General features: G+C 41.7%; 2 pseudogenes across 1 annotated transcript; one reads left to right on the plus strand and one right to left on the minus strand.

Moving 5' to 3' along the window:
• Positions 1-1,693: 1,693 nt before the first annotated feature.
• Positions 1,694-25,517, minus strand: LOC110520306 (leishmanolysin-like peptidase; annotated as a pseudogene). The gene is made up of 15 exons (XR_016494802.1): positions 25,193-25,517; positions 24,788-24,885; positions 24,596-24,678; positions 18,905-19,082; positions 18,598-18,703; positions 18,348-18,442; positions 18,064-18,181; positions 17,733-17,840; positions 11,914-11,990; positions 11,577-11,687; positions 6,067-6,199; positions 5,590-5,744; positions 5,169-5,299; positions 4,681-4,891; positions 1,694-4,556 (listed from the first exon to the last, which is right to left on the minus strand). The product of XR_016494802.1 is annotated as a leishmanolysin-like peptidase (transcript).
• On the plus strand, positions 15,681-16,631 carry LOC149984671 (uncharacterized; annotated as a pseudogene).
• Positions 25,518-25,768: the final 251 nt, after the last annotated feature.

A 25,768-nucleotide genomic window follows, 5' to 3' on the forward strand; every position in this document is an offset into this window, starting at 1 on the left:
GGAGTCATTAAAACTTGTTTTTCAACCACTCCTCAAATTTCTTGTTAACAAACTATAGTTTTGGCAAGTTGGTTAGGACATCTACTTTGTGCATGACAAGTAATTTTTCCAACAATTGTTTACAGACAGATTTCACTGTATCACAGTTCCAGTAGGTCAGAAGATTAAAAGCACAGTCAACTTAGTGTAAACAGCTTAGAAAATTCCAGAAAAGGATGTCATGGCTTTAGAAGCTTCTGATAGGCTAATTGACACCATTTGAGTCAATTGGAGGTGTACCTGTGGATGTGTTTCAAGGCCTACCTTCAAACTCAGTGCCTCTTTGCTAGACATCATTGGAAAATCAAAAGAAATCTGCCAAGATCTGAGGAAATAGATTGTAGACCTCCACAAGTCTGGTTCATCCTTGTGAGCAATTTCCAAAAGCCTGAAGGTACCACATTCATCTGTACAAACAATAGTATGCAAGTATAAAACACCATGGGACCACGCAGCCGTCATACCACTCAGGAAGAAGGCGCATTTTGTCTCCTAGAGATGAACGTACTTTGGTGCGAAAAGTGCAAATCAATCCCAGAACAGCAGCACAGGACCTTGTGAAGATGCTGGAGGAAACAGGTAATAAAGCATCTATATCCACAGTAAAACGAGTACTATGTCAACATAACCTGAAAGGCAGCTCAACAAGGAAGAAGCCACTGCTCCAAAACCGCCAAAAAAAGCCAGACTACGGTTTGCAACTTCACATGGGGACAAATATCGTACTTTTTGGAGAAATGTCCTCTAGTCTGACGAAACAAAAATAGAACTGTTTGACCATAATGACCATCGTTATGTTTGGAGGAAAAAGGGGGAGGCTTGCAAGCCGAAGAAAACCATCCCAACCGTGAAGCGCGGGGGTGGCAACCATGTTGTGGGGGTGCTTTACTGCAGGAGGGACTGGTGCATTTCACAAAATAGATGGCTTCATGAGGGAGGAAAATTATGTGGATATATTGATGCAACATCTCAAGACATCACTCCGGAAGTTAAAGCTTGGTCGCAAATGGGTCTTCCAAATGGACAATGACTCCAAGCATACTTCCAAAGTTGTGGCAAAATGGCTTAAGGACAACAAAGTCAAGGTATCAAAGTGGCCATCACAAAGCCCTGACTTCAATCCTATAGAAAATTTGTGGGCAGAGCTGAAAGTGTGTGTGAGCAAGGAGGCCTACAACCTGACTCAGTTACACCAGTTCTGTCAGGAGGAATGGGCCAAAATTCACCCAACTTATTGTGGGAAGCTTGTGGAAGGCTACCCGAAACGTTTGACCCAAGTTAAACAATATAAAGGCAATGCTACCACATACACTCAATTAGTATGTAAACTTCTGACCCACTGGGAATGTTCTGAAAGAAATAAAAGCTGAAATAAATTCTCTCTACTGTTGACATTTCACATTCTTAAAATAAAGTGTGGATCCTAACTGATCCAAGTGTCTTTGATAAAATGTCAGGAATTTTGAAAAACTGAGTTAAGGTGTATGTAAACCTCCAACTTCAAATGTATATTCTTCATTTTTGTACTGTTTCAAACAAACATATGTTTCTTCATGTTGAGAAAAATAACATTTGTAAATGTCATTCTTTTCATATTCACTCGCAATGACAATCAGAAGATTGCCACCAGTAAGCTGTAAGAAAAAGAGAAGTATCCTACTGTACAACATTTATTGCCTGCTTCCCTGATACTGTAAAACACACAATCTATTTTTTAATCAACACCTTTTCCACACACACACACAATGGACTCTCGTACAACATAAAAAAGATCACAAATGAAAGCACTGCCATGCTTCACTTGTAGCCCTGGAATGTAACTAAAAAACAAAACAAGTCATTCTAATACAGACAATTGCATGGGTACAAATTACAAAAAGGTGAATAATCTAACTTGTTTTTTCCATAAAAAATATTAAACTATTCCCTTAAGCAGCATTCTGGTACAGTAATCTCAATTAACAGATATACCAACAATCACACACAGCCATTTTGTGGTCTCAATCCACCTCATCAACACATTACAGTTTTGTTCCTTCTCATGATGAAATACAAATGTTCCCATAATTGATGTAGACCCTGTTGGCAACCATACAGAAAACCAAACATCTAGAAGCAGCTGCAAAATGACCCACAAAATACAAATACAACTGGATCCATCATTAAACTTAAAAACAGCAAGTTTCTTAAGATCTAGGCCTACTATATAGGAAAAAAATGCATATATATTTCAACTAATGGGGGGCAGAAAAAAAAAATTGGTAGCTGCTCATTTGTTTATCACAGTTATTGCAATCACTTTTGCATATCTTCAGAAACAGCAGTAGCATAAAAACCATAATACTATTATTAACCTAACAATAAGTTAGTACATAGGACCATAAACAATATAACATGGCATGTCAGTGGCACTTCTTTAACTATAGTCTAATCAGAGTACTGTTCGACGCGTTTGGTTTTAGGCCATGTTAAACTACACTTCAGATAAACATGGCATTATTAGTCTTCAGTGTCCTGCCACCTTGGAATCTGTTGGTTTTGTTAATGCCATTTGCAATGCATGTTAAAATCCAACCCCAGGCACATCACATAAACCAAAAATGTAAGGTTGCCAAATTGTTTCATATCAAGTGTATGCTCAAATTAATTACTCAATATTCAGTGGAGTGCTTAGAGAAGAGGGACAATTTGAATGCCGTATTTATAAAAGCCATATCCTACACCATGAAACTTACAAGATTCAAGTTAAATAGAAAAATGAACTGATGTTAAATTTGGCAAAAGCATACCATATCAACTGAAATTAGACAAACTTACAAAATAACAAGTCACTCAAGTCAAATATGTCAACACTACATTACAGTGGGCTTATAGCAGATGCACTGGAATACTAGAGGCATATAACCATCATATAGTACTTGATGCTTTTTATCCCTTTAACTTTAAATTGAAAATTAGTCCTACTGTATAACTGCGTGTAAGTACTATACAATCGCATTACTACATATATTCCATTATAGGTACTATGGAATAATGCCCTGACCAATTGTGAAGCTGAAAGAGTATCTGAAACTGGGAAGTCCCTATTCACTTCAGAAGGTGTACATTATGGCTGTTCAATTCATTTTCCCACATGACAGACACATAATACGTACAAGGTGAATTCCACATAATCTCTGGCTCGTCATAGCGGATTTAAAGGCATCAAACAAACTATTATTAATATAAAAAGCCCTATTCGCTCCCTCACCAGTAAAATGTTATTTTTAAAAAATTGTCCATTATTTATGAAAATCATAAAAAATAAGTTACAATCTACATCTAGTATCATCACTATTGGCCTGCCTGTAACTTTACTGCACTGTGAAACAGTCTTAGTGCAATTTTCATTTCAGATACACCTTTATCTTCACGCATGCATCTACAAAATCATCAAATGCATCTAATATCAAACCAAAAATGATATTTTAAGGGCCTAACTAAGACAATCAAACTTTTCCAGTTTGCCAGATATGGACCTTTTACCAGGAAACAAATACACGCGAATAACAATCTGCTGTCAATTTTAAATACTGCATTGTTACATTGAATCATCTTATAACTTGCTATAAAAATGCTAACTGAAAATGTAGATGTTTCATATGAGTTCTAAGAATGTAACAAACCTTACATGACAACACTAGGAAACTGAATATGCTACAGTCCCCCTGAGGGGAATATAGTATGTCTTAGTGTTAGGATAGGGGGTCATACATAAAGTAGCACCGGCACCTCACCGTGATCATCTAGCTACCCTTGGGGTATGGCTTCTTCGGATTTTGCTTACAGTTTACTGGCGCCTCGTTTGTTAGTTTAACAAAAAGAAAAGTGCAATCAATGGCTTATTTTTTCCCCTTTTCTGAAAGTATCTAGCAATTTCATGAACTGAACTTTGTCTGTTCCAAAACTGCAGCATTAAAAGAAGTTCTAGGTTGTACAAATGTGTCTAAACTGGACAGATAAGGTATTGTGGTAAGATATCCTTCTTTCAGGCATTTAAACTTAAATACATATGTAAAATACATATTTTGCACTGAATTTTGTTTTACGAAACATTTGTTCAAAAGTATCACAAATTTCCCTGATGGTGGGTTTAATGTGATTGATTCCTAAACAACTTTCCTGACTTTCCAAGGATCAAATCCTTTCCAACTGGACTGTGGAACCCTGGAATGGGATGCCTGAGGTTGTGGGATGGCCAAGTATGGTCGACTACAAAACGGGCTGCCAGATTGCGTCCCAGATGGCACCCTATTCCCTACATAGAGCACTACTTTTGGCCAGGGCCTATGGCCATAGGCCCGTTTAAGGAATGGGGTTCCATTTGGGCCGCAGTCCCAGAGAGAGAACCTTACAGTTAGTTAGTCAGCCAGCCAATCAACCAGACAGTCAGTTAGTTAGTTCCACATACACAGGGATGAAGTTGAACAGTAGAAGACACAGAGTTACCACTAAGCTGGAGGAACTGGAGCAAGGGTCTGGAAGAGAGGCAAAAAGCTTCCTTAGTACCAAGAGGTCTATATAATCTACATAGTTATATAATGTGAGTGTGCACATGTATGTGGAAAGGACAAGGTAGGAAAGACAGGCAAGGGAACTCACCAATAGGAATTATCTTGGTGGTATTGAGGGGCGGGAGCTGTTGTGGTAGAGGGCAGGCGCTACAGAAGTCTGAGCAGACAGGACAGACGAGAACCCCATTGTATACCCAGTCATTAACACGCACACTGACGCTCAGCAGCTGACCCATACGCACACACTGGTACGCAGTGTCCTCCACCCACACCGTCAGACCCTGGGTAGAGCAAGAGATCTGGAAACATCAACAATATAACATTTAAGTATGAGTTTTTTGTTGTATGGGTCACTTCAAAATTTATATATCTGCCTGTCGCACATCTATAATAGGGTTACATTAACCCACAACACAAAAATGTAATTTAACTGAATTTGTGATTTTGTAAGCTCATATGATAAAAGCATGAGACTTAACGGTGGTAAACGTTATTAAGAAGAATTGTATTATATGGATGAAGCATCAAAACATAGATTACAGAGATATCTAAAGATTGTTACTTATTCTGCATTACCTTATAGCAGCCACTTCCCCAGTCAGGGTAGGTCATGCGTCTGGTACACTGCTCCATGACGAAGGCAGTCTTCTGGTACAAACACACTGAGTCTGGACCATACTGCTCAGCTCCGTAGTTCCTCCACCAATCTGGAAACAGTGTGTCAGGTAGCATACTAGTAAGTAGGGTTGCAACATTTTCAAAACTTTCCTGAAACAAAATTCCCAGATTTTCCAGAAATCCCAGTTGGAAGATTCCCAGGATTGGGATGGAATAAGCAGAAAGGGAACAGGGAATTCTCCAAATGGGATTTCTGGAAAACCTAGGAAAATATCCTGAATTTTGCAAACCTTCAAGTGAGTTAACAGCCTCAGAGTACATGAACCAAGGCCTGAGGAACCAAAAGGCAACAACAACGCAAGAAGGGAAAGGATATTACCGGGCTGGTTCTCCTGGACCCTGCAGTAGGAGTTGGTACTCTCCACTCAGGTGCCAGCTAAACTCCTGGCTGAAGGGACAGTAGTCAGCGATCTCCACGGCTCCCCCGTAGGAGGCCAGATCCATCACAGAGACTTCAGGGATATGGTCAAAGTACTGCCGGAGAGGAGGGGGAAGAGATTTACTGTATGGGGTATACTTAACACTATGCTGGTCACAATTGGTCAACATCTTAAAATAAAGACCATTTCAAATTTTTTGTCGAAAAGGTACAAACTTTGCTTGGGTGCATGTGCTTAGTAAATTCTTGACATACACTTGTAATATTTATGTTTATCTTATTATCCTCTGTAGTGGTCCAATAGGTTTCTGACAGTGTCTTGCTCGCGTCATGTTATCATCACTGGGTTTATTGTCATAGCCTCGATTTCTAGGTTTTGTGACTATGAAGGATGGCATTGCGACATTTGCAATTTACCTGGTAGTCCAGGGGTAGGTCCTGAGGGTACTTCTGCAGGTTGCAGACAGCCACTGCCAGCTGGTCCTGCCTGCAGGTGAGCTGGAGGGGTGTGGCTCGCACTGTGTCACAGTAAAGGGTCACCACTTTACGACTGAAAATCAATAACTCATGAGGGTTAGGTCAGGTTGAGCCACAGTTTCTAATTTAAAATGTTTTTATTGTTGTTGGTTACAGTGAATTTCTAATCGAGTTTAAGCGTCAAATGGCTTGATGTTTGTGTTCACAGAAATGTCGACATATGAGTTGTTCCATTTGATTGCAGTCATTTTTAGACTGCACGCCTTTTGATTAGAACAAAACTTTCCATACACATTTGCCCATGGTAGAAATGGTCAGAAAGGGACTTCGGGGGACCTGAATGCAAAAAACATTTAGGAGACACAGGTGCTCAAAGTTGATCCATTTTGAATTCCCCACTCTACCATGAGACATCCACATCTTTATCACTGTTGAGTTTGATATCATTTAAAAGCTTATAAAACAGGGTTGTCAAACTATTTTACATTTCTTGATAAAAAAAATTACTAAAGTAGTTTATTAACCTTTAACGTCAATTATCACAAAATGCGTAAACTACACTCGGCCGTGGCTTGCTATATAAAGCAGGCAGACAGGCATCCAGTTACTGTTTGATTGAATGTTAGAATTGGCCAAACGAGTGACCTAAGCGACTTTGAGCATGGTATGAACGTCGGTGCTATTTGGCAGAATTCAGTATCTAAGAAACGGCCGCCCTCCTGGACTTTTCAAGCATGACGGTGTCTAGGGTTTACAGAGAATGGTGAGACAAACAAAAAAGCATCCAGTTAGCGGCAGTGCTGTGGCCAAAAACAACTTGTTGATGAGAGAGGTCGAAGGAAAATGGCAAGAATAATGCAAGCTAACAGGCAGGCCACAAACAAATAACGGTGCAGTACAACAGTGGTGTGCAGAACGGCATCTCGGAACGCAAAACTCGTTGATCTTTGTCATGAATGGGTTATGGCAGCAGACGACCACACCGGGTTATCAGCTAAAATTAAGAAGGAGCGGCTCCAGTGGGCATGCGATCATCAACACTGGACAATTGAGGAGTGGAAAAACATTCTCCTTAGCAATCTCACTGAAATAAAGACCTCCATTCCTGCCATTATTGAAAAAGAAATTGTGATATCTCACATCTCAAAATAGGGCTACTTAATGTTAGATCCCTCACTTCCAAGGCAGTTATAGTCAATGAACTAATCACTGATCATAATCTTGATGTGATTGGCCTGACTGAAAGATGGCTTAAGCCTGATGAATTTACTGTGTTAAATGAGGCTTCACCTCCAGGTTACACTAGTGACCATATCCCTCGCGCATCTCGCAAAAGGTGGAGGTGTTGCTAACATTTATGATAGCAAATATAAATTTACAACAAAAAAAAAATGTAAAAACTGTGTTTTCGTCTTTTGAGTTTCTAGTGATGAAATCTATGCAGCCTACTCAATCACTTTTTATGGCTACTGTTTACAGGCCTCCTGGGCCATATACAGCGTTCATCACTGAGTTCCCTGAATTCCTATCGGACCTTGTAATCATGGCAGATAATATTCACATTTTTCGTGACTTTACTATTCACATGGAAAAGTCAACAAACCCACTCCAAAAGGCTTTCGGAGTTATCGTCGACTCAGTGGGTTTTGTCCAACATGTTTCCGGACGTACTCACTGCCATAGTCATACTCTGGACCTAGTTTTGTCCTGTGGAATTAATGTTGTGGATCTTAATGGTTTTCCTCATAATCCTGGACTATCGGACCACCATTTTATTACGTTTGCAATCGCAACAAATAATCTGCTCAGACCCCAACCAAGGATCATCAAAAGCAGTGCTATAAATTCTCAGACAACCCAAAGATTCCTAGATGCCCTTCCAGACTCCCTCCACCTACCCAGGGACATCAGAGTACAAAAATCAGTTAACCACCTAACTGAAGAACTCAATTTAACCTTGCGCAATACCCTAGATGCAGTCGCACCCCTATAAACAAAAACCATTTGTCATAAGAAACTAGCTCCCTGGTATACAGAAAATACCCGAGCTCTGAAGCAAGCTTCCAGAAAATTGGAACGGAAATGGCGCCACACCAAACTGGAAGTCTTCCAACTAGCTTGGAAAGACAGTACCGTGCAGTATTGAAGAGCCTGCTGCTCGATCAGCCTATTTTTCAACTTAATTGAGGAAAATAAGAACAATCCTAAATGTATTTTTTGATACTGTCGCAAAGCTAACTAAAAAGCAGCATTCCCTAAGGGAGGATGGCTTTTACTTCAGCAGTAATAAATTCATGAACTTTTGAGGAAAAGATCATGATCATTAGAAAGCAAATTACATACTCCTCTTAAAAACTAGGTATTCCTCCAAAGCTCAGTTGTCCCGAGTCTGCACAACTCTGCCAGGACCTAGGATCAAGGGAGACACTCAAGTTTTTTTGTATTATATCTCGACACATTGATGAAAATAATCATGGCCTCTAAACCTTCAAGCTGCATTCTGGACCCTATTCCAATTAAACTACTGAAAGCTGCTTCCTGTGCTTGGCCCTCCTATGTTGAACATAATAAACAGCTCTCTATCCACCGGATGTGTACCAAACTCACTAAAAGTGGCAGTAATAAAGACTCTTGAAAAAGCCAAACCTTGACCCAGAAAATATAAAAAAAACATCAGCCTGTATATCGAATCTCCCATTCCTCTCAAACATTTTAGAAAAAGCTGTTGCGCAGCAACTCACTGCCTTCCTGAAGACAAACAATGTATATGAAACGCTTCAGTCTGGTTTTAGACCCCATCATAGCACTGAGACTGCACTGAAAGTGGTAAATTACCTTTTAATGGCGTCAGACCGAGGATCTGCATCTCTCCTCGTGCTCCTAGACCTTAGTGCTGTTTTTGATACCGTCGATCACCACATTCTTTGGAGAGACTGTTAACCCAAATTGGTCTACACGGACAAGTTCTGGCCTGGTTTAGATCTTATCTGTTGGAAAGATATCAGTTTGTCTCTGTGGATTGTTTGTCCTCTGACAAATCAACTGCAAATGTCGGTGGTCCTCAAGGTTCCGTTTTAGGACCACTATTGATTTCACTATATATATATTTTACATCTTGGTGATGTCATTCGGAAACATAATGTTAACTTTCATTGCTATGCGGATGACACACAGCTGTACATTTCGATGAAACATAGTGAGGCCCCAAAATTGCCCTCCCTGGAAGTCTGTGTTTCATACATAAGGAAGTGGATGGCTGCACATTTTCTACTTTTAAACTCGGACAAAACAGAGATGCTTGTTCTAGGTCCCAAGAAACAAAGAGATATTCTGTTAAATCTGACAATTAATCTTGATGGTTGTACAGTCGTCTCAAATAAAACTGAAGGACCTCGGCGTTACTCTGGACCCTGATCTCTCTTTTGACGAACATATCAGGACTGTTTCAAGGACAGCCTTTTCCCATCTATGTAACATTGCAAAAATCAGAAACTTTCTGTCCAAAAATTATGCAGAAAAATGAATCCATGCTTTTGTCACTTCTAGGCAATGCTCTACTTTCCGGCTACCCGGATAAAGCACTAAAACTTCAGTTAGTGCTAAACACGGCTGCAAGAATCTTAACTAGATCCCAAAAATATGATCATATTACTCCAGTGCTAGCCTCTCAACACAGGCTTCCTGTTAAGGCAAGGGCTAATTTCAAGGTTTTACTGCTAACCTACAAAGCATTACATGGGCTTGCTCCAACCTATCTTTCCGATTTGGTCCTGCCGTACATACCTACACGTAGAAGATATCCCTCTAGTGGTGTGGGGGCTGTGCTTTGGTAAAGTGGGTGGGGTTACAGCCTGCCTGTTTGGCCCTGTCCGGGGGTATCGTCAGATGGGGCCACAGTGTCTCCCGACCCCTCCTGTCTCAGCCTCCAGTATTTATGCTGCAGTCGTTTGTGTCGGGGGGCTAGGGTCAGTCTGTTATATTTGGAGTATTTCTCCTGTCTTATCTGATGTCCTGTGTGAATTTAAGTATGCTCTGTCTCGGAGGACCTGAGCCCTAGGACCATGCCTCAGGACTACCTGGCATGATGACTCCTTGCTGTCCTCAGTTCACCTGGCCGTGCTGCTGCTCCAATTTCAACTGTTCTGCCTGCGGCTATGGAACCCTGACCTGTTCACCGGACGTGCTACCTGTCCCAGACCTGCTGTTTTCAACTCTTTAGAGACAGCAGGAGCAGTAGAGATACTCAATGATCGTCTATGAAAAGCCAACTGACATTTACTCCTGAGGTGCTGACCTGTTGCACCCTCGACAACCACTGTGATTATTATTATTTGACCCTGCTGGTCATCTATGAACATTTAAAACATCTTGGCCATGTTCTGTTATCTCCACCCAGCACAGCCAGAGGAGGACTGGCAACCCCTCATAGCCTGGTTCCTCCTCTAGGATTCTTCCTAGGTTCTGGCCTTTCTAGGGAGTTTTTCCTAGCCACCGTGCTTCTACACCTGCATTGCTTGCTGTTTGGGGTTTTAGGCTGGGTTTCTGTACTTGGCTCATTGTGATCTAGCGACTCCTTGTGGTGGGCCGGGCGCCTTCTGGCCGACTTCGGTCGTCAGTTGAATGGTTATTTATATAGGATTTTAAAACATTGCCAATCCCCAAAGAATTTACGCTGTTCCGTACTAGATGGGCGTACCTAATAAACTGGCCGGTGACTGTATATTTCTATGATTTCAGTAGGTTTCCTGTGGAAGACTGACAGTATAATTTAAAACTGATCTTTCCATTCGAGTCAACATTCTCTGATGTGTGGGCCTCCAACCGTCTTTGTGCTACCATTTGAAAGTTGAAATGTAAAAGTTGTTTTCCCATTTTAGTACATTTATCAGCCAAAACATGACACCTACCCTGTACTCAAAAGCATACTGTGTCTTAACCAAACAACACAAACACCTCAGGTTATGTCAAATAAGGTCTAAACTACAACATATGCTAAAATGGAAAAAGTTCATGCCTTTTTAGATAATTAATGTTAAAGGGTAAAAAAGGAAATGTTTATTAAAAAACATTTTGCAAATAGTTTCACAACCCTGTTTTTAAGCTTTTAAATAATATCAACCGTTTATCTTCTCAAGTGATGAAGAACTTGATGTCTGGTGGTAGGGTGGGGTATGCAAAAATGGGTAAACTTTGAGCACCTCTATCTCCTAAATGTTTTAGCATTCAGGTCCCACTTCAACCATGGGCAAATATGTATAGAAGGTTTCGTTCAAATCAAATGGGTGCGTGAAAGTGATTGAAATCAAATGGAATGACCCATATGAGACAAGGGTGTGTCGGCTAGTAATACTGTAAATGTGTTTAGGGGCATGCTATGTTCCTAGACATTTAGATGTTTCAGTCAGTTGTGTATATTAAGAAACCTAAACTCAGATTAGATACCCCCTTACCTCTGACGTTGCCTTTCAATCCAGAATTTACAGCTCTTCATCACAAAGTCACAGCCCAGGCCTTTGCCCCAGTCCAGCCTCTCTGCCATGCTGTAGTTGGCTCTGTACCAACTAGAGAAAACATAGATGATGGGTAACATTGTACATCAAGTCAGGTAAACTCTTGAACTTCAATACAAATCATATGTCAAAGTCAAGTACCTTCAATCACACCAATGCACACCAATTCCCATTAAAAAAGAGCCTTCAAGTTGTTTAATAGTCAAAGCTCTTGAAATGACATAAAAGGTCAAAGTCATTATTTTCTTGTATTCCATATAACAGTCTGCAACCCTACCCTGTGTCTTCCATGATGGCCAAGGTGAGCCTTGAAAACACTCTGTTCTGGGTGTGAGATCCAGTCATTGCTTCATTCTGTTACCAATACAAACAGGGTAAGTATTTATTATTATGAATAGATTCATAAATTAACCTATATGGGCACATACACGGAGTGTACAAAACATTAGTAATACCTTCATAATATTGTGTTGCATCTCCTTTTGCCCTCAGAGCAGCCTCAATTCATGGACTCTACAAGGTGTCAAGCATTCCAAAGGGATGCTGGCCCATGTTTACTCTAATGCTTCCCAAAGTTGTGCCAAGTTAACTGGATGTCCTTTAGTGGTGGACTATTCCTGATACACACAGGAAACCGTTAAGCATGAAAAACCCAGCAGCGTTGCAGTTCTTGACACACTCAAACCGGTGCGCCTGGCACCTACTACCATACCCCGTTCAAAGGTAGTTAAATATTTTGTCTTGCTCATTCACCCTCTGCATGGCACACATACACAATCCATGTCTCAATTGTCTAAAGGCTTACAAATCCTTCCTTAAACTGTCTCCTCCCCTTCATCTAAACTGATTTAAGTGGATTTAACAGGTAACATTAGGGTTGCAAAGGGTCGGAAACTTTCCGGTAAATTTCTGGAAATTTTCCATGGGAAGTTAAGCTCGGGAATTTTGCAAAAAATAAAGTTAGCTTATAACAGTGAACCTTTTTTGTGGGATACTCTTTTTGTACATAATGTTGACGCTACCTTCTCTTATGACCGAAAATACCTTCTAGACATCAGGACTGCAATTACTCACCACAGACTAACAGAACCCTTTTTCTTCTTTCACGACTGACGAGCCCGAGGATATACAGCTCCCTCGGGAACAGGCCCCGAGCCCCGTGATTTGCATGAAGAGAAGGCGCAGAAAGAGAGGCCGGAGAGCGGGATGCCTGCTGAGAAGTCGGAGGCGATCGAATAAACCCCCACTTCCTCAATTCTGCTAGCAAACATGCAATCTTTGGACAATAAAATGGACAAGTTATTGGGAAGATACCAACATGTTTTAAGCAGACCACAATAGTGCCTGTGCCCTGTGCCCAAGAACACTAAGGTAACCTGCCTAAATGACTACCAACCTGTAGCACTCACGTCTGTAGCCATGAAGTGCTTTGAAAGGCAAGTCATGGCTCACATCAACACCATCATCCCAGAAACCCTAGACCCACTCCAATTTGCATACTGCCCCAACAGATCCACAGATGAGACTATTGCACTCCACACTGCCCTTTCCCACCTGGACAAAAGAAACACCTGTGAGAATGCTATTCATTGACTACGGCTCAGTGTTCAACACCATAGTGCCCTCAAAGCTCATCACTAATCTATGGACCCTGGGACTAAACACCTCCCTCTGCAACTGGATCCTGGACTTCCTGACGGGCCGCCCCCAGGTGATAAAGGTAGGTAACAACACATCCGCCGCGCTGATCCTCAACACAGGGGCCCCTTAGGGGTGCGAGCTCAGCCTCCTCCTCCTGTACTCCCTGTTCACTCAGGACTGCACGGACAGGCACGACTCCAACACCATCATTAAATTTGCCGATGACATAACAGTGGTAGGCCGCATCACCGACAACAACGAGACAGCCTATAGGGAGGAGGTCAGAGTGCCAGGACAACAACCTCTCCCTCAACGTGATCAAGACAAAGGAGAGGATTGTGGACTACAGGAAAAAGAGGACCAAGTATGCCACCATTCTCATCAACGGGGCTGCAGTGGAGCAGGTTGAGAGCTTCAAGTTCCTTGGTGTCCACATCACCAACAAGCTAACATGGTCCAAGCACACCATGACAGTCGTGAAGCGGGCACAACAAAACCTATTCCCCCTCAGGAGACAAAAGATTTGGCATGGGTCCTCAGATCCTCAAAAGGTTCTACAGCTGCACCCATCGAGAGCATGGTCGCATCACTGCCTGGTATGGCAACTGCTCGGCCTCTGACCAAGGCACTACAGAGGGTAGTGGATATGGCCCAGTCCATTACTCGGGCCAAGCTTCCTGCCATCCAGGATCTCTATACCAGGCGATGTCAGAGGAAGGCCCTAAAAATTGTCAAAGACTCCAGCCACCCTAGTCTTAGACTGTTCTCTCTACTTCCACACAGCAAGAGGTACCAGAGCACCAAGTCTAGGTTCAAGAGGCTTCTAAACAGCTTTTACCCCCAAGCCATAAGACTCCTGAACATCTAGTCAAATGGCTACCCAGACTATTTGCATTGTCCCCCTACACACCACTGCCACTCTCTGTTGTTATCTATGCATAGTCACTTTAACTCTACCTACATGTACATACCACCTCAACTAACCGGTTACCCCGCACATTGACTATGTACTGGCACCATCTTGTATATATTGTTATTTTTTTACTGCTGCTCTTTATTTACTTTCATCTCTTATTCTTATCCATATTTTTTGAAAAACTGCACTGTTGGTTAGGGGCTCGTAAGTAACAACTGTGGTGCATGTGCCTAATCAAATTTGAATCGATTTGACATACGGCAATTCTAGATCTTGTGGCATATTTTGGTTAAACTATCCCCAATTCAATGGAATTGCAACCCTCTGCATAAACGGTGCATTCTTCCATCACATGTACAGCTGATTCTCAAGATCTTGCACACTAATGAGATGCTATTGAGCCCACACTACTACACTGTGAGCCAAGGACTACATGCTTTCTGGTAAGTTTTGATTACATTACTGTGTGGGGTGAATATATTTTATACGACATACATTTTGTTAACTAGTAAATAGTAGCCTCCAGCAAAGTGTGTTTAAATCATTTCTAACTTAACAATTTCTGCTAGTTTGTTTTTGCTACCATGTGGGTTTTAGCTTGCTTGTTGAGCCTGCTAACTGAGGAGTGTTAATTCACCTGTTTCCATACATGTTTCATTTTAAAACATTTAGCTTACAAAAGGAGATGTTTAATCTAACTGTTTTGCTATTTATCTGTACATAGAATTGTATTTGTTTTTTTTACTCATTTTTTTCTAATCTTTACAGGAAAATGCCACGGGCACTATCTGATGTTTGGATACATTTCACTGCAGCTAATGTAGAAGGAAAAGCTGTGTACATTTGCAAATACTGTGCCAAATCATATGTGACGAATGCAACAAAGATGCATAATCATCTGGCCAAGTGCATAAAGTTCCCTCAGCGCTCACAACAAGCAACCTCTGACAAAAGTCCCTCTACTTCTTTTCGAGGTGAAAATTATGAATCAGACACCTTATCGATAGCAACAGCTCATGGTACTCCTGGAATCAGAAGTTGTTTTGACTCAATGAAGGAACGTAGTCAAATAAATACTGATGAATGTCTTGCTTGAGCTGTGTATGCAACTGGTTCACCTCTGATGCTCACAGGCAATGTGTATTGGAAGAGATTTCTGAATGTTCTTCGCCCAGCATACACCCCTCCAACCAGACATGCTTTATCTACTCATTTGCTGTAGGCAGAGTTCAACAGAGTTCAAGTGAAGGTCAAGCAAATCATAGAGAAAGCTGACTGTATTGCAATCATCTCTGATGGGTGGTCGAATGTTTGTGGGCAAGGAATAATTAACTATATCATCTCCACTCCTCAACCAGAATTCTACAAGAGCACAGACAAGGGACAACAGACACACCGGTCTCTACATTGCAGATGAGCTGAAGGCAGTCTTCAATGACCTTGGACCACAGAAGGTATTTGCACTAGTGACAGACAATGATGCGAACATGACGGCTGCTTGGTCTAAAGTGGAGGAGTCCTACCCTCACATCACAATCATTGGCTGTGCTGCTCATGCATTGAATCTGCTCCTCAATGACATCATGGCACTGAAAACAATGGAGACACTCTACAAGAGAGCCAAGGAAATGGTTAGGTATGTGGAGGGTCATCAAGTTCTAGCAGCAATCTACCTAACCAAGCAAAGTAAGAAGAATACGAACACCACATTGACGATGCCCAGCAACAACCGTTGGGGTGGTGTTGTCATCATGTTTGACAGTCTCCTGGAGGGGAAGGTCTGTCTCCAAGAAATGGCCATATCACAGTCTGCCAATATGGACAGCCCCATCAAGAGGATCCTCCTGCATTATGTATTTTGGGAGAGAGTGGTAAGCAGCCTGAAACTCCTGAAACCTATAGCAGTAGCCATTGCACGGATTGAGGGAGACAATGCCATCCTGTCTGATGTTCAGACTCTGCTTGCAGATGTATGATAAGAAATCCATACTGATCTGCCCACTTCACTGTTGCTCCAAGCAGAGGAAACTGCAGTTCTGAAATACATCAAAAAGCGTGAAGACTTCTGCCTGAAGTCCATTCATGCCGCAGCGTACATGTTGGAACCCAAGTATGCTGCAAGAGCATCCTGTCTGGTGCAGAGATCAACAAGGCCTATGGTGTCATCACTACAGTGTCTCGCCACCTTGGCCTGGATTAGGGCAAGGTTCTTGGCAGTCTGGCGAAGTACACTTCCAAGCAAGGGATTTGGGTTGGAGATGCAATATGGCAGTCGTGCCAACATATCTCAACAGCCACCTGGTGGAAGGGACTTTGTGGATCTGAGGCTCTTTCCCCTGTTGCCTCCATCATTCTCCAAATCCCACCAACATCAGCCACCTCAGAGTGCAACTGGCCCTTGTTTGGGAACACACACACCAAAGCACGCAACAGGCTGAACAATACAAGGGTTGAAAAATTGGTGTCCATCCGGGCAAATTTGAGGCTTTTTGAGCCTGACAACGAGCCATCCTCAACAAGGTTGGAAAGTGACAGTGAAGATGAGGCCTCAGAGATTGATGTTCAAGAGGTGGACATTGAGGAGGTCCAGGGAGAAGACATGGAAGCCTGAGAGGAAGACAACCAAAGCTTTATTCTCCAGACTATAATTTTACAGATGTATATTGAAAGTGTTTTTGGGAGATGCGATGGATCATTGGGGATCATTCAATATTCCCTTTATTTTGTTGTTCAGTGAAATCATCCCATGTGAAGAGTCAACTCATTTAATGAAAGTTCAATTCGTAACAAATGTTTTTTTATTTCTATTGGAAGGATTTAATCATTTGCAATTGTCTACTTATGATAAGGTAAAAGGTTTATGTTTCCGTCTCCGTATGATATGGTAAATATATCCAATGCAAAAAACATCTAAATTTAAATTATATTAATTTGCATATATTTCCATTAACTCCCGTGGGAATTAACAGGAATATATGGAAAGTTTCCACCTTTAAATATTCCCCAAAATGTGCAACCCTAGGTGACATCAATAAGGGATCATAGCGTTCACTGTGATTCACTTGATCAGTCTGTGTCTTGGGAAGATCAGGTGTTCCTAATGCTTTGTACACGCAGTGTAAATGCTGATGATGAGTAATGAACTATTGATAAGAAATGCATGCAGAATTCACAATAGCTATACAGATAATGAAACTGAGTGAAAGTGTAATTACATTTACATTTTAGTCATTTAGCAGACGCTCTTATCCAGAGACATACAGTAGTGAGTGCATACATTTTAATACATTTTTCCTACTGGCCACCGTGGGAATCGAACCCACGACCCTGGCACTGCAAGCGCCATGCTCTACCAACTGAGCTATAAGGATATGGTGTGGTTAGGTCTATATCAGGAATTCCAGTTCAGACACCAGTTCCAGTAGGCTAAGTAAAGCTATAACACAAATGTAGGCTGCACATACTGTACAGAAAGGAATCATTTCACATAACAGTAAAAACTAAACACAGTACAATGCAAACTGAAGCCCTTCTGTTACCTCTAGTAGCCTCTTCTCCCAGTGGTTCAGCTCAGTACCCATCCCTCCCTGGTTCTCCAGCTCCATACCCTCCAGGATGGGACAGCCAAAATGTCTCCTTGCCTCTTCCTGCAAACACATGCAGTGGTACAAGACGCGAACATTAACCACATTACAGGACAGGGCAGGACAAAGTGGGGCAGTGCAGCACAACAATAACACATTAGCATAACACCGCACAGCACAACACAGCAGAGCACAGCATAGCCTCTACAACGGCACATATAGACCAATGACAAATACATGTAAATACATGATTCAACAGGGAGGAGTTTAAAAGCAGGATTTTTACCACAAAACGCGGTGTCACTAGTAGGTGCACTTCATGTCGGACCATCACGCCACCACGGATGTCCCATAATCGAGTCACTTTAAGTATCACTGCATCACTCCACTGATACAAGCCTGAACTATAATAGAAAGCAAAAAAGTTCTCAAACATCAACATGATTTTAGAAACATATAATCATTTTTCTGTTGTGCATCGTATTATCGTCTAGGCCTGGTGCTTACTACAAAAAGCGCAATTCTAAAAACACAGCCTGACAGTGGAGGATAATGATTAAGTATACATACCTCTCGTTGAATGCTGGTAGTCCACTTGCAAACCGAGGTGTCAGAGGCTTGCCATCATCATCGTGATAAAATGCAAACAGCCCTGCAGAAAAACCCTGTTGGACACACGTTAAAGAAAATAATGAAATCACATTAGTCAATCAATAATGAAATCTGTGTTGAACATGTTTAATTCATTATTTATTGAAGTTATTCATCACCAGCTTCACCCCAATAGGAATAAAAAGTAGATTGTTTCCAATGCACTCACCAGGGCGTGTATGACTTCGTGTTTGACGGTTGACAGCATACCCTCAAACTCCTGAGGTTGGGTGGATATCATATTGGGGCACAGGTTGGCATATCCAGCAATGGGTCTAAAAAGGTAAAGAAAGTGAAACTGACATAAAAAAAATAATTGTGTTAAAAGACCTATTCATGGGCTACCATGTCACCTACCAGACCCAATCAGTAGCTACGGCAATCTGGAATAGCCTAAAATGCCATTATAAGCCTGTAAAATATATTCAACGGGTTAACCAGGTGTGATTAAAGAGTGTACAGAGTTGGAGGCTTACCTGTCCAGCTCAGACTCCAGCTGACAGTATGCAGCATAGGCCACAATGTTCTCCTGTCCACAACGTTCTGTAGTCACCCCACTGACATAGAGGACAAAGTCAGCCCCCTCCACCCCCTTCCCATCCAGAGGCCCTGCTGACCACACGATCTCCCTGTCTCGCTGCACACCTTGCATTGCTGGAAATCACATATACATAACTGCATTTTTATTTAAAACAGGAAAATCGCATTGAAGCTCAGGTCTCATTTACAGGTAAGTCCTGAATCTACAGGTGAGCCATGAAATACTTTACCTTGCATTGCTGGAAATCACACAATGGACGTAATACAGTAAAATCCTCAAACTACAGAACTCAAGAACACCATCAGCCAACATTTCTATAGGCCTACCAGTTGAGAGAGAGAGAGATATATACATACACACACACACACACACAGTTGAACTCAGAAGTGTACATACACTTAGGTTGGAGTCATTAACTTGTTTTTCAACCACTCCACAAATTTCTTGATAAACTATAGTTTTGGTAAGTCGGTTAGGACATCTACTTTGTGCATGACACAAGTAATTTTTCCAACAATTGGTTACAGACAGATTATTTCACTGTATCACAATTCCAGTGGATCAGAAGCTTACATACACTAAGTTGACTGTTCCTTTAAACAGCTTGGAAAATTCCAGAAAATTATGTCATGGCTTTAGAAGCTTCTGATAGGCTAATTGATTCATTTGAGTCAATTGGAGGTGTACCTGTGGATGTATTTCAAGGCCTAACTTCAAACTCAGTGCCTCTTTACTTTACATCATGGGAAAATCAAAAGAAATCAGCCAAGACCTCAGAAAACAAATTGGAGACCTCCACAAGTCTGGTCCATCCTTGTGAGCAATTTCCAAACACCTGAAGGTACCACGTTCATCTGTACAAACAACAGTACGCAAGTATAAACACCATGGGACCACACGGCCATTACACCGCTCAGAAAGGAGACGCGTTCTGTCTCCTAGAGATTAACGTACTTTGGTGCAAAAAGTGCAAATCAATCCCAGAACAATAGCAAAGGATTTTGTGAAGATGCTGGAAGAAACAGGTACAAAAGTATCTATATTCACAGTAAAACGAGTTCTATATCGACAACCTGAAAGGCCGCTCAACAAGGAAGAAGCCACTGCTCCAAAACCGCCATAAAAAAGCCAGACTACGGTTTGCAACTGCACATGGGGACAAAGATAGTACTTTTTGGAGAAATGTCCTCTGGTCTGATGAAACAAAAATAGAACTGTTTGGCCATAATGACCATCGTTATGTTTGGAGGAAAAAGGGGGATGCTTGCAAGCCAAACACCATCATCCCAACCGTGAAGCACGGGGGTGGCAGCATCATGTTGTGGGGGTGCTTTGCTGCAGAAGGGACTGGTGCACTTCACAAAATAGATGCCATCATGAGGATACTGAAGCAACATCTCATGACATCAGTCAGGATGTTAAAGTTTGGTCTTCCAAATGGACAATGACCCCAAGCATACTTCCAAAGTTGTGGCAAAATGGCTTAAGGACAACAAAGTCAAGGTATTGGCCATCACAAAGCCCCGACCTCAATCCCATAGAAAATGTGTGATTTGTGGGCAGAACTGAAAAAGCGTGTGCAAGCAAGGAGGCCTACAAACCTGACTCAGTTACACCAGCTCTGTCAGGAGGAACGGGCCAAAATCCACCCAAGTTAAATCCACCCAACTACACGAAATGTTTGACCCAAGTTAAACAATTTAAAGGCAATGGTACCAAATACTAATTGAGTGTATGTAAACTTCTGACCCACTGGGAATGTGATGAAAGAAATAAAAGCTGAAAGAAATCAAAGCTGAAATAAATCACTCTATTATTCTGACATTTCACATTCTTAAAATAAAAGTGGTGATCCTAACTGACCTAAGACAGGGAATTTTTACTAGGATTAAATGTCAGGAATTGTGAAAAACGGAGTTTAAATGTATTTGGCTAAGGTGTATGTAAACTTCTGACTTCAACTGTATGAGTTTTTTTAATGTTTTATTGCTAGGACTAAACGGAATGAGCAGGGGGAGACAGGGGAAGGGTGTGAAGACCGATGTGGCTGGAATTTGAATCCCACGCAGACAGTTGGATCATGTGCGTGTTGAGGACGGTTTCAGTTTAACCTTGTTTAGTCTCATTGAGATAATCTCTTTTACAAGAGAGACCTGTTGAAGATTGCCTCCTGCTGCTATGGTACCAATCTAGGTGTGTAGATAACATATAGAGGAAACAGAGTGGAGCATATTAAACATGGAGGCTAACTATTATGTCTTCAGGCTAAGTCAAATAATACTGTATTTAAAGTGATTAAATAGATGTCTAAAAGAACAATAACATCGCTGGTAAAAAGGCCAAGCTTAAAAAGGTGAGTAACAAGCAATAGAGGTAGTTTAGAAGACAAAAGCTTCTGGACGGTCTTAAACGACCCATGAACCGGAAGTGCTAATCTTGTTTGAGGCTGTCAGGTTAGTTCTGCACACAACCTCAAAGTGGGACAATAGGCACTCCAACCGAAGGCCTATCATAATTCAAATTTCACTGAATTGGCGTAGGCTGCATTAGCTAATCCCATAACTACAGAATGGTCCACGGGTGCCTGGTGGTACATTGTCCCTATGCGTAGACGAACAGTGGAAGGACTGGCACCTATAATTATTTTTTTGATTTTTTATTTCACCTTTATTTAACCAGGTAGGCAAGTTGAGAACAAGTTCTCATTTACAATTGCGACCTGGCCAAGATAAAGAAAAGCAGTTCAACACATACAACGACACAGAGTTACACATGGAGTAAAACAAACATACAGTCAATAATACAGTATAAACAAGTCTATATATGATGTGAGCAAATGAGGTGCGATAAGGGAGGTAAAGGCAAAAAAAAAGGCCATGGTGGCAAAGTAAATACAATATAGCAAGTAAAACACTGGAATGGTAGATTTGCAGTGGAAGAATGTGCAAAGTAGAAATAAAAATAATGGGGTACAAAGGAGCAAAATGAATAAATAAATAAAATAAATACAGTAGGGAAAGAGGTAGTTATTTGGGCTAAATTTTTCGGTGGGCTATGTACAGGTGCAGTAATCTGTGAGCTGCTCTGACAGTTGGTGCTTAAAGCTAGTGAGGGAGATAAGTGTTTCCAGTTTCAGAGATTTTTGTAGTTCGTTCCAGTCATTGGCAGCAGAGAACTGGAAGGAGAGGCGGCCAAATAAAGAATTGGTTTTGGGGGTGACCAGAGAGCTATAGCTGCTGGAGCGCGTGCTACAGGTGGGTGATGCTATGGTGACCAGCGAGCTGAGATAAGGGATACATTACCTAGCAGGGTCTTGTAGATGACATGGAGCCAGTGGGTTTGGCGACGAGTATGAAGCGAGGGCCAGCCAACAAGAGCGTACAGGTCTCAATGGTGGGTAGTATATGGGGCTTTGGTGACAAAACGGATTGCACTGTGATAGACTGCATCCAATTTGTTGAGTTAGTTTTACTTGTATTTAAGAGCAATTGGAGGCCACGGAAGGAGAGTTGTATGGCATTGAAGCTTGCCTGGAGGGTTGTTAACACAGTGTCCAAAGAAGGGCCAGAAGTATACAGAAGTGTCGTCTGCGTAGAGGTGGATCAGACTCACCAGCAGCAAGAGCGACATCATTGATGTATACAGAGAAGAGAGTCAGAGAGTCATAGAGACTGCCAGAGGTCCGGACAGCAGACCCTTCCGATTTGACACACTGAACTCTCTGATAAGTAGTTGGTGAACCAGGCGAGGCAATCATTTGAGAAACCAAGGCTGTCGAGTCTGCTGATGAGGATGTGGTGATTGACAGAGTCGAAAGCCTTGGCCAGATCAATGAATACGGCTGCACAGTAATGTTTCTTATCAATGGCGGTTAAGATATCGTTTAGGACCTTGAGCGTGGCTGAGGTGCACCCATGACCAGCTCTGAAACCAGATTGCATAGCAGAGAAGGTATGGTGAGATTCGAAATGGTCGGTAATCGGTTTGTTGACTTGGCTTTCGAAGACCTTAGAAAGGCAGGGTAGGATAGATATAGGTCTGTAGCAGTTTGGGTCAAGAGTGTCCCCCGCTTTGAACAGGGGGATGACCGCAGCTGCTTTCCAATCTTTGGGAATCTCAGACGACACAAAAGAGAGGTTGAACAGGCTAGTAATAGTGATGGCAACAATTTTGGCAGATAATTTTTGAAAGAAAGGGTCCAGATTGAATACTAACGATTAGCCAGTAAAGAAGCTAACTAGCTTCAGGCTAGCTTCTGGATTAGCTTCTGGATTAGCTTCTATGGAGGATTACAGATTTGAGGTAAATAAAATATATATATTTTTTAAATATAAATTGGTGAGGCGGGTTGCAGGAGAGTGTTTTGAAGATGAGTTTATGGAAAATAAAAAATATATATAAAAAGGTATGCGAAAAAAGTTATATATATATATATATATATATATGGGACACGACTAGACGAGGACAAAAGACGTCTGAACTGCTATGCCATCTTGGAGCACTGATAGTGACGATGTACTTTCCATGTTTTATTAATAACAAATCATTACCAGAAATCACATGTTAATAACAGCGACCAATAACAGTGACCAACACTGGCTAAGTAAGTTACTTGAGACCTGGTGTCGGGTCCACAGTTAGTGATGTCTGCACATGCTCCCTGGCAGTAGCGGTGAGGGTCATCTTTATTCCTCAGATACTGATTGGTCACACATTGTCTGAACAGAAACACATTTTATAATGCAAGAGAAAGATGCATGGACTGAACCTCTTGACTGATCGAGCCTTGCATTAATGACTTGACATAGCTTAGCTTAGTGTGCTCTTTAGATACTCAATATATGAGAAGCATTCAGTATTTTTGGCCTATTCAACAATATAGATTATCTAGAAACATCTTAAAAATGCTACACTCACTACCCCAACTGAATTACAAACATGAAACTATTTTATTGTCTTCTTGAAATGAGAACATGTTCCTGGACCGATTTGGAGGGTGACCATGTCAGTGGACCGCGTTGGAGGGTGACCATGTCAGTGGACCGCGTTGGAGATTGACCATGTCAGTGGACCGCGTTGGAGATTGACCATGTCAGTGGACCGCGTTGGAGATTGACCATGTCAGTGGACCGCGTTGGAGATTGACCATGTCAGTGGACCGCGTTGGAGATTGACCATGTCAGTGGACCGCGTTGGAGATTGACCATGTCAGTGGACCGCGTTGGAGATTGACCATGTCAGTGGACCGCGTTGGAGGGTGACCATGTCAGTTGACCGCGTTGGAGGGTGACCATGTCAGTGGACCGCGTTGGAGGGTGACCATGTCAGTGGACCGCGTTGGAGGGTGACCATGTTCTTAGACTGTATCAGAGGGTGATCATGTTCTTGGGCTGTATCAGAGGGTGATCATGTTAATGGACTGCTGGAAGGTGATCGTGTCAATGGACTGTACTGGAGGGTGATCATGTTAATGGCCTGTGCTGGAGGGTGATCATGTTCTTGGACTGTATCAGAGGGTGATCATGTTAATGGACTGTGCTGGAGGGTGATCGTGTTAATGGACTGTACTGGAGGGTGATCGTGTTAATGGCCTGTGCTGGAGACTGATGGGAGGTGAGAACTTTACCTGCTGAGTAATACAGGTCCTGCTTGCCGGCAAACCTGAAATGCCTTCTGTAGATAATCAATTGCTTGTGAAAACAGTTTATCCTGCAGAAAACAAAAAGGCAGTGTTTATTAACCAGCATCCAGCTAAAAAGGATACATATTACATATTACAAACTGACAATTCTATAAGTAAGAAAAAAAATGTACTTACTTGTCCACACTTGAATCATAAATTATTGTTATCTTCAATTGTTGATCAGAGCTTCTTTTGGTTAATCTTTCAGACTTCAGGTACACTTTATGGACAACCTACAAGAAACATTGTTTAAAGAAAAGTAGCGGTAGTAATGTATTATCATGTATTATCATGTAGAAAGTATTTGAGGTCGGTGTTATATTAGCTTTATTTTGATACAGCGCTCTTCGTGTAAATAATACATGTAATTGCATTTAACAAATTAGTTAACCTTTGTGTAATGTAATATTTTCACAGCCCCCAAAATACCCATCACCCCTACTCGGTACCTTTTAACAATATACCTGATACACCCCTATAGCCAGTACCTCAGCTATGCATCGAGAAAATAACTGGTAAGCAAGCGACAACGACACTCACCTCCGACAGAGAAGGAACTTGATGTTTACACGTATGACAATGCACAAACAGAAATAGAAGGGAGAAGGTGCAGATACGACTCAATGACCCAAGCTTCCAAAAGCGTCTTAACTCTGTCGCCATCTTATGTCCAGCGAAGCTGACACCAGTAGTGATTGAACTCCTGTTTCATAATCACAGCGCACAGAGAGAACTTTGCCCCTCCACCACTATGTTAATGATAGGTATATAACTTATTAGGCCGGCGAAACCAATTCAATTTGCCCGTGTGTTGCTAGCTTTAGGCTTTAGTGTAGCTGCTAGTGCTTAGTCTTACATCATCACTTCCGGGTCGTCAGATTTCCCTGAAAAAAGCTTCACAACAAAAGTTGTCCATTTTAACAATACATGGGGAGCTGCATGCTCGACATTTACTGGGGGGCTGGACCAACTCAAGGTGTTATATAAAACCCATATTTCCGATATTAAAAATATTTTCACATAACCCCACCCCTTGTACTGTAAACCAAACAAAGCATACCGACTTCGAGCACTTCCATATCATGGTTTGCGTTTTCAACACCACAATAGACCAGG

This window comes from Oncorhynchus mykiss, chromosome 3, assembly GCF_057628025.1.
Source record: "Oncorhynchus mykiss isolate SJ-2025 chromosome 3, ASM5762802v1, whole genome shotgun sequence".
Lineage (NCBI taxonomy): Eukaryota > Metazoa > Chordata > Actinopteri > Salmoniformes > Salmonidae > Oncorhynchus > Oncorhynchus mykiss.